Source organism: Uloborus diversus, chromosome 5 (genome assembly GCF_026930045.1).
Source record: "Uloborus diversus isolate 005 chromosome 5, Udiv.v.3.1, whole genome shotgun sequence".
Taxonomy (NCBI): domain Eukaryota; kingdom Metazoa; phylum Arthropoda; class Arachnida; order Araneae; family Uloboridae; genus Uloborus; species Uloborus diversus.
This window is the reverse complement of record NC_072735.1, coordinates 82,402,723-82,413,921: the sequence shown is the minus strand read 5'-3', so window position 1 is coordinate 82,413,921 and position 11,199 is coordinate 82,402,723.

Here is an 11,199-nt window from a genome sequence, read left to right as displayed (position 1 = left end):
GCATAATTGTTTAAGTTTAACGCTTTATCCAGTTTATTTTCTTAAACACATTTTACAGCATTTCATCTTCTTCATCGAAATTTTCATCTTGGATTGCCTGACTTCAGCAAGTTGCTTTTGCACTTCAGCAGTAGATTCCATTTCCTTTTGCTTTTCAAAATCAACATGATGAAAGTAATTCTTGATGGTCTTTTCTGAGACTTCATTCCATGCTGCTTCAGAGAGATGCAAAACTGTAAAGATCTTAAAAACCACGTGTTCAAACACAAAACTAACATAAAATGTGTCAACCCCATTTCCTTCGGAATCCGGGAATTTCACTTTATTCCCCCTTTATTTTTTCTGTGCTGTTTTGAGTAATAATCCCCCTCTATTCCCACCCCTCTCAAAATTGGATTGAACACTAAAGACTACATGCAGCTGTCCGTAAACAATAATCAAGGTCATTTCAAGTTACAAATTTGCATTATTGGAAAAAACACCGGAAATAGTGTCCGCTGAATTCGGTCGTTGTATTGGATTAGAAGATACAGAACGGTCGTTATACCGAAAGCAAATTAACATTAAGTTCATAGGGACAAATTTTGGGCTTTTACCACTGGTCGTTATAATGGAATGGTCTTTATAATGTATGGTCGTTATAATGAGCGTCGACTGTATTATCGCCTAACCATTTTATTTTCATCATCAAGTCTAATATAGGATAAAAACTATTTCAACGTAAACAAAGTTTAAGATTTAAATGTTACTAAAAAGTTAGCTATTATATGAAAAATTCTTGTGTCTAATTTGTGTGTCCCTTTACACATCAAACTTGCCATGTCCCTTTACACATCAAACTCATCCAGTTGAAGCTCAATTTTATAAACTCCTTGGAACCACAAAAGATGTTTGTAAAAATGAGGTTTTTTTAAGATCGAAGCGCATAAAAAACTATGCATAGCTGCCAACATTAAAAAATGAAAATTAGGGTGACTTTCCATTAATAGATTTAGTAACAAAAGTAAAGGGTATAGTAAATCTAATTGGGGATTTGCTAAATTGAGCCTGTACAGTACAGGACCCAAAATTCATCGTTCGGCAATCCGCCAGGACCAAAGCTCGGAAATTCAGATACTATTTTTTTCAAAGAAAAAATCCCCATAATTTTTAGACAAAAAAAAATTATTTTAAAAGAATAAGTTTCTTTTCCCTTATAAAGGAAAATAAACATTCTTTCAGTAGTCATAATTTTAGGGAGTTTAGAGTAAAATTGTTAATATTTTACCGCATTTTTGGAAAATAAAAGTTTCAAAAAGAAGAATGTGAAATATTTTTTTTCAAAAAGATCCAACATAAATTATTGCATACTCGTGCATGAAAATGTTTCGATTTTTCAATAGCAATCATTTTATTGCAGGGGTCCTTCCCGAAAATCTAACTGCTAAAAACTTTCTTTTTAGGAGAATTTCATTGTTTTGATGAAATTTCGGGAGATAATTTACTTGATTCGAGGGAGTTCGAGAAAAAACATCGAAAGTCGGGAGTCTCCCGATCAAAATTTAGAGAGTCAGCAGCTATGGATAGTACATGCGGCAAGTTCTATCAATGCTCATTGATTTTTTGTTTTGCCCCAAATAAAAGAAATTGTCTAAACACAGACATCCAAAAGTTATATTTCTTTATAAAAATCAGAGCGAAGGCTTGGCAAGAATCAATTACAAAATTTAAATGAAAGATCTTTCCCCGGGATTTCCTGTTCCTGGAATCTTTGGGAAAGAGATACATTTTAAAAGTCAAACTACTTATTTTTCCAATAAAGTAGAGTGAAAGTTTGGCTTTCAAGAAATTAAGTTCTTGTAAGCCAAACTACTTCTGTATCATTTTTAAAGTATACATTTGATTCATAAACAAAAGCTTAAAATCGAGCAATTTGATGCATTATTTCATTACAACATGCAGGGTTTCCATTAGAGGAAATAATGTGGGTGAGAAATTCTCACCCTCCGTAGAAATGGGAATGAGATTAAAAAAAAAATCTTTATTCCACAACATATTACAACTTTTAAAGTTAATGTACCACCCCTAGTTTTGCATCAGTGAAATTAATTACAGGATTCATATTCGAAATATGATTTAAGGCTCTGTGAAACTTCATTGCATTTACACATTTTCAATTGGTAAAAATATTGAACTTATAACAAATTCATCTAATAACCAAGAAAATACTTTTCAATGAAAATTTTATTACAGTTAATCAGCCCTTAAAATAAGAGCAAACTTTTTGTTTGTGCTCTTGGTTGTGAAACTTGTGCTTTTGTTTGTATTAACTTATTTGGAGCTTGTCGGATGATAAATAGATGGGCATAGCTGTAGGTTAAGTCAGAGAATGAAAGAGAATCAGTAAGGATATGTACAGTAGAAAGGAGAAAGCTCAAGTTCGACAAAATAATGGTTTTAAAAACGACTGTTCCAATTTTTTCTGTGTTGTTACAGATGTGATTTTTCTTTCTCCCCCCCTCCTGATTCAATTTAACAGGCACAATAAAATCCCGAGAAAATCCTGCATCCATTTTTTTTTTTCAAGTGAGATTTCTTTTAAAAAATGCGCAATTTTTGCTATTTCTCCATCTATTGGGAACCCTGACAACATGTGCAAAAAAATTTGTCTAGCTTGGATTCATGAGAAAAGCCATATAATGTAAAGTAATGAGTGAATTTATGAGCAACTTCAAAAAGTTATGGAAAACTTTCTTTAAAACATTAAATAACATCAAAAAAGTTAATGATTTTTAACAAATACTGATAAAATTGTGCGATGTGTGTTCAGGCGTAAATAGTAATCAAAAAGGTTGTGCAATTATTAAAAAAAGCATACCTGTCATATTGGAAAACTTACTACTAATCATAAACAACAATTTCATCCACAGTATAATATCTTCAAATGATTCATAAAATAGTTATTTTTTTTAAGACAAAATGGTTAAAAAACTCGGAGCACCTGTATTTTACTGAATATGTAATAGAGCCTGATGTAGACGTTATTGAAATCCTACTTAACGACATCCAAAAACCACAAGCAACGCCATTAGGGGGGAGGGGATTATCCTATAGAAAACAGAATTTTGGTACAATAAATTTCTGGAACTGTTTGGGTGTTGATAAAAAGCACAGATCTGGTCAGAAATAAGGCTCCTAAGAGAGCATAAACATCACAAATTAATTTCATAAGCAATGGAAAGGAAGTAGTATTTCAAATATTTATTTTTGAAAATAATTAAATGAACAGATTACTGCAATTGTTTACATTTGAACACAGTGTGAGTAAATGATATTAGATGGAAGGTGAGGGGTCATGACCATCCCCTTATAACTGCTCCTGCAATTGTTTGACAACCTTAATATTTGGCGCCATATTTGTTCTACATTGTTTTTGTATGCTATTAAAAAACCTTGAAAACAGTTTAATTTTCAAGGGCTTGAAAAACTTTAAAATGTATTTTCAATCCTTGAATTTTGTGATTTATTTATAACAGAAGGTTCATAAAAAAACTAGTCATATTTTTTGCCGTCATTTTCCACTCAACTGAATTTCATAATACATGACTCATTTAATAAAAATCTTATTTGGACACGTCAAGCTCATGCTTTGCTGAAAATTACATGCAGTGTTTGAGATTTCAATCCTTTTGCATCCTGTAAAATTTTGTATTGCTATAAAAGCAGGGTTCATTGATTTAAATCAGCTTGATTTAAATCTTAATTAAAATCATGATTTAAATCAAGTAATTAAAAAAAATCATTGATTAAAATCAATTGATTTTAGTCAAGTGATTTTTTAAACAAAATCATTAAAATCAGTTAATTTTATTTTCATAAATCAATTTTGCATTTTTAGAATATTTGGCCCTAAATTTAACAACAATACTGCATTAAACAATCTTAACTCTAACTGATAAAACTTCATAGATCCCTCTTTCTGTGTGTGTGTGTAACAGGGTTTCAAACTCTATCAATATTGCTTTTTCTCCAAAATTAGTTGCTCAGAACAAAATAAAAATTTGCAGTTTTTCTCATACACCACGACAAATATGTTGTAGTCAAGAAAAGTAATTGTTCAGCATACTTGTATTATTTTACACTAAAAATGTAAATGATGGTGGAAACCTTATCTTCACTTAGCAAAGCGTTAAAAAAAAGTCATATCTAAACGTTATAACATATTGATAAATCTTTGACAAATACTGAATATTTAAAATACTTTTCCTATTTTTAAGAGTAAGCTGAATGGATTCATTAGTTCAGATTGCTTTATTAGCAAGTTTTTTTTCCTTCTTCATCCCAATCGAACAATTGAATCAATATCAGAACTTTTGTTGACTCTAAGCTGATAAACATAAAAAACTGTTAAATTTTAAGAATTTTTTTTTTTTTTTTAAGTAAGAAAATTATAATTCTAGGAAATATCTAGTGGTGCTACTGTTTCCTAGAATCATAGTTGAAGGATTGGTGGTTCTACGGGGGGGGGGGGGGGTAAACATTAAATTTAATTTGAATTATGCATTTGTGTTAAAACTGGTTTACTTAAACTATTATTAAAAAATGGTTACTGCCATGAAATGAAAATAGCTAAAAAGTTGCCTTTTCATCTATGGTATGAAATATATTCTTTACTAATAATAAAGCTGAAAGTATCACTGTCTGGATGTCTGTGACGCGCATAGCGCCTAGACTGGCCGATTTTCATGAAATTTGGCACAAAGTTAGTCTGTAGCATGGGGGTGTGCACCTCGAAGCGATTTTACGAAAATTCAATGTGGTTCTTTTTTTATTCCAATTTTAAGAACAAAACTATCATAAGATGGACGAGTAAATTACGAAATTATCATAAACTGGAACCATAACAAGGGCACAAGCTAACTGGCGAGGTACAAAATTATCATAATGTGGAAACGTAAAGCATAATTAACTGAGGCAAGTTTAACGTGCCTTTAGTTACATTAGGCTGAAATATTGAAAATATCTTATTTTATTGATATTCAAACTGTCGTAACTTCTTGCGCGAACAACATATTGAAATAATTTTTTTGCTCTTATCATGCCCTATTATTGGTTTTACCAAAGCTGTAAATTCCATTGAGGCGAAATGCTTTTAAAATTTTTTAAAAAGTAATAACTTTGCCTATTTTTGTCGTTTGGTAATTTTTTGAAGAAAATCTGAGATGGCATGAATCACAAGTGTGACACTCTCTCAAATTATTGCTCTTAATACCCACAAATTTTTGAACATTAAAAAAAAATAATTTAAAAAAAAATCCTATTTAAATAAAAAAAATAGACTTTTTTGATTTTTTTTAAAAAAATCACAAACCATGTTTAAAAGTTGGGAGCAGTTTTCACCTATGCTACCTTAAATCTGCTCATTTTGTTTTTTACTAGCTACTACCGGCTCTGCACGGTCTACCTTGAAAGTAAAAGTTATGTCAAGTGACGCGAGTTCAACAATTAGGCATCAATTCGAGAAAGAAAAACGAAAATGCTGTAAAATTTCCTGTCAAAATAATGATTCTTAAATTTAATTAACAGCAGCTCTATAAATCCCGAATAAAATAAACGCAACTCTGTTAATGCAACTAATATACTTGAATATGTTCTGCTGGTAGAAAAAAAAATTAAAACGGTAAAATTTACCCTCAAAGCAAAATCAATATTTTTATTTGTCACAGTCGAAAAAAAAAAATAGCAACAGATCTTTCTTCTGGCTAATTTAAACTTGACTCGTTGGCAAACGATAAATTTAAGATATGAGACATGAGTGTTCCATTAAGCTTAAAAATTCTTTTAACTTTTTCCTGGTGATTTTACAGCCTCTTTTTTTTAAATTTCAAGGAAATGAATAAACTCCAGGAGTATTTTTTGTGGGCTTTCAAATGAGACTTTAATCAAGCAAATCAGTTTTTTAATTTCGGGTAGAAAGAGCCATTTAATGCCATTTTTGGGTTCTAAAATTCGAATGGTTAGGTTCTTTTTTGGTACTCCTCCACTCCCAAAGTTCCTTCTCAGGTGCCCAAATACCTCCGTGCCAAATTTGGTCAAGATCCGATGTAAACTGAATTTGTATAGGGAACGTTTTAACATACACACACACACATATTTATTCTTTGTTTTCTTTTGTACAGATTTCATCAGTTCATGTTTTTTCGGTTTTTGTTTTGAATTGGCGGCCCCTCATTTTAAACGCTGAGAGAGAAAGTGGATTTCATCTTTTGGTCTATGAGAGAATCAAATAATCAATCATCCGAAAGTTTCCCAAATTTGTAGTCTTAAAAATGCATTTTAGATGATTTCTGGTTATATTAAAGGCAGCAGAGATTCCAGAGCACTCCCCTTTCACTATTTTAAAAGAGCAATTGTTGTCTCCGATTACATTAGGAGAAGGGACTCGAGGGTTCTTTACCGGAAACGTTTCGAATTGTAGCTTAAAAATAGTTTTAGACAACCTTTCGTGATGAAAAACGGAGAAAAGGCTTAGTAGCTCTCTCCCACTGTTTTTTTTTTTTAAATTGAAAATTCAAAAACGCTATTGTAGGTTCCCTCCAATTAGTTAGCTAAAGAGGGGTTCAGCTCTCATTTGGAATTTTTTTGAAACTGGAGCTCTAAAAACAGTTTGGGTGGGACAGGCAATATTTTGAAATTGAAGCACTACAGCATAATTTTAGCCAATTTTCAATGATCTTTGGGGAAAAGAAGATTTCGTGGCTCGTTCATGGAAATCTCCTTTAAAGAAAATTTCATAATGTTAATAGTAAGAGGGGGGGGGGGGGGAGCATACGCTCCCCGTCTGGAAATGTTTGAAGTTAGTTTTTAAAACCCAATTTTTAGATAATCTAGGATTATATCAGTAGGAGCAGAGGTTGGAAGCCTTCCTTCAGTAACTTTCAGAAATCCAATTGTAGAGGATCATCAATGATATTGTCTGTGAGTTCAAGAGGTCTCCCTCAGAAACACGGAACTCTCAGATTATCTTCTATATGTCACCTAGTCCACATTTGCCAAAAGTTTAGTTTCAAAAATTACTACAAGTGTGGTAATAGAGTTTATTTCCTTTTATCCCAATTCACTCTACATATTTTTTGATCAAAAGTAAAAGTATCATTGTGAGGAAAAGATTCCCTTGTGGTAATCATATTTTTAAAGATTGTCACAATATAAGTAACAGCATTTATTAGTAGTTGCACCCATGAAAAGTGTGTTCTTTTACTGCTAAGTATCAATAGAATTAATAAGGGATCCAAAATAATAAGTATTGTTTTCCCAAATAAGAAAGATGAAGTATATAAATATTGCTTTTCCAACACCTTTTCTGTCAGTGATATACATGTTTCAAATCACACTAAAAATGCATAAGAATAACTCCAGTGAAACCCATTTACAATAAATACCAATAACACAAAATATTCGTTTCAACATAATAAATTTTCAGTCTCAATTTAATTACTATTCATAGCTTGAAATATTTTGCAACAAAATTTGTAGTTCCTTGTAACAAGATTTCACTGTATATATCAGTACATTTAATAAAAATTGGATTTGCTGATTCTGAGCACAATGATTCAAATGTATGTGTAGATTTATGATGAATGAATTACAATACAATACATCTGTTTCATCTTTGAGTAAAAAAGTTGCATGTAAGAGCTACAGATATTTTAAAAAATTTTTTTCAATACAAAATTAAAAAATGGCTGGATTATTTTCATGATATGTACGTTTTAATACATGTTTACTTCTTAGAGCAAAAATTAAAATTATACAACAACAGAAAAGTCTTTATACTATTTTACTCTATAAAAAGAAAATAAACGGAAGCAAATATTGTACGAAAACAGAAATTTCTAATTACTCTCATTTGCTGTTTCTGAGCTAAAACATGATTTCAAATTCCAAGCGTGTGAGTTGTGTGGAAATAATTTCTATTCTACAACTCAAATTCAAAATAATAGAATGTCTGAAATGTTAAAAAAAAAAAAAAAAAAAAAAAACTTATTAATAAGTTGGGTAAAATGAATGCATGAAAACCAAGGTTTGCCTATATATATGTATCGGATATTTATTTTGAAAATATCATGATATTTTCGATATCTATTTTTCCAACTACGGAATTTTCAATATAAAAATTATGTTAATGGTTGTAATATTGTTCATTTATTATTAAAAATAACCAAAAAGTTATGTACTATATTTTTATGATGTATTGATACATTACTAATGTAACAAAGTAATATAATATTCCTTTTTTATTTCATATTTATGAAAAAGAAATAAGTAATGTAACAATTTTAACTCGTTTTAAAAGTGCCTAATTAAATACTAAACGTTGATCAGAAAAAAAGAAAATGTCTTATGACTATGCACTGACCTATGCCTATTTTTTATTTCTGAATCATATAACTGTGAAAAACTAGCAAACATAAGAAAAATGAGTAAGCCAGCTAATTTTAAATTAACTCAGTTCAAATTGATAAAAGTGTTAAATGAAATATTAGATAAAAATAATGAAAAAAACCTTAATTTTAAGTCTACATATTGTAATAACTACACTACTGGCCATTAATTTGCTACACCAGGAAGAAATGCAGATAACAAAATGATATTATTTTGACACATATATTATGTTGGAAATAACAAATGATTAAATTTTCAAGAAATTTGGGTGAATAGATCCTGAGAAATTAGTACCTAAAACTACTACCTCTGGCAGCAATAACAGTGCTTATACACCTGGACATTGAGTCATACAGAGATTGAATGGCATATATAGGTACATACACCTATGCAGCTTCAACAAGATGCCACAGTTTATTGACCGTAGTGGCTGGTGTTTGCTGACGAGCCAGTTGTTCTGCAACCATATTCATTTAACCGTCATTGGATCTTGACCGACACGAACAGCAATACTGCGATAGGATAAACCACAATCCCGGTAGGCTACAATTTGACCTCTATCAAAGGCAGAAACGTGCAGACCCCGAAGAGTTCCTATTTTTCCTACTTTTTCCTATTTTTTAGAGCTCTCTCCTTATTTTCCTACTTTTTCCTTTTTTTTCCTACTTTTTCTTTCTTCAGTATAGCACTTCTTATTGTGCATTGATTCTTATTTTTACAATGCCGCACCGATAATTTTCTGCATGTTTCAATTTTGAAAAGCAAAAGAAACAAGCGGATCCTGAACTTTTCATTACCGTTGCTGCGTTTATGATCGACTTTTCTTTTTATCGCCCCGACTTCAGTCCTACTGTTTTAACGAAACAACAAAGAAATGGATACCGGCACATTCTGATGCAATTATATATTACTTACCCGTCAATTAGAAGCTTTAGTTAAAGTAAACGGTCGACTGTTCGAAAAGTGCGGGAAAAGCAGAATTTCCCAATCACCAATTTTTCGTATAGCTGATTACAAGGGAAATGGAGCTCTATTTAAACAGAAAGGCAATGTAAAACCTTAAAAGGAACGTAAGGAAGCAAAAAATGACAAAACTTGTACACTGTACATATTTTCTTGATGTTATTACAAAATAAAAACTACATGTAACAAAAGTTCGCAAAAACGGAACACTTCAAAAATAATCGCAGAAACTAACCTTTTTCATACATGAATATGATTATTGTTCATTCTAAACAAGAAACATGAAAAAATAGTTTATAAAATTTCAGTTTCTTTTCTTGCAAAGAGTGTATTTTCAAAAAAAAAAAAAAAAACCTCGGCAAAACCTAAATGGGCAAAACGTTCCCGATTTTTGGAGAAAAATCGGAAATCAATTTAAGTGCGAGATTCCGTTTTTATTTCTTCACATTTTTAAAATTTGGGGGGGGGGGAGGGGTTACAGCCACAAGCAAATATGTACTGTATTTTTTTTTCTTTTTAATGGGTATTTTCTAATCTGATATATCATCAATATCGAGGAGTTGCTCCCCCCCCCCCCACTCTCAATTTCGTGAACAATTTCCAGATGAATATTTTTGTTGTATGGTGAGGATTGAGTAAAAATATTGTGTTTACCATGCATTGATTTTTTCCTTTTTGTTCCGTGACAAAAATTTTGGAAGAAAGAGGTAAAAAATCATCAAACCAATAAAACAATATTCGTTTTTATTTCTTGATTAAAATTAAAACTGGCCCGTCATTTTGACTTTTCCCTCGGGATGGCTAGCGAAGTATGTATACTGAATGCAAATTTTGTCTGAAAATAATAAAAACCACACAAACTTTTATAGTTAAGCATTAATTTTCTAAAGCCAGGGAGGGGAGAAATTGACCCCACCGACCCCCCTAAATGACGTTCCTGAAAGAAAAATTTTGTTGAATGCTAAAAATATGTAACATAATACAAACCTTTTAGTTTACCTATTTCGTTATTTATTTAGTTTAATTATTTTATTATGAATTTTATGTCCCATATTTAAGAACAAATTTATTTTAGTTCTGCATTTTCAGTCTTTTTCCTTTTGTTTTTCAAATTCAAACATCTGCCCCTGTTTATGCAAGAATGCATGTCAGCTGCTGATTATTTTAAACTAAAATTAAATTAATATTTACTTTTCTTTTTGTATCGCAGTTAATGACAACAGGAGCGGAAAGTGTTAGTATTTTCAAATGATAATTGGATGCTCTCGAAGGAATGTTTTCGTTTTTGACAAAACAAATCTTTAACAAAAATGGTTTTATTGCACCAAAATATGAGTTTTATTATTATTATTATTATTTTTATTATCTTTTTTTTTGCGATCGCTATATTGTATTTCATTCTTTTACACTTCAAATTTTTATTACTGTACTGTTGAAAGTTGTTTTTTCATTCGGATTTTATTTTTGTATTTAGTACCTTTGTTTCCAGCAGTTTAATTTTCATACTGAAAATTGTCAACTTGTTTCTTTCGTTTTGTTTTTATGAGTCGGCCTTTCATTAAATCCCTTTAATACTTCAAAAGTACTGTTACTTTATTTCTGGGACAATTTTAAATCAAAAATACTGTTAGTTTATTTTACATTAGAAATAAAGTTTACGCTAAATCTGTTTCCTCTTGACGTGTGTTCAGTCCTATCTCTTCCTATTTTTTCCTACTTTTTTAAGTGATTTTTTTCCTACTTTTCTTACTTTTTAAATTTTTGACTCCTTATTTCATACTTTTTTCCCCCAAAAAACCACTTCGGGGTCTG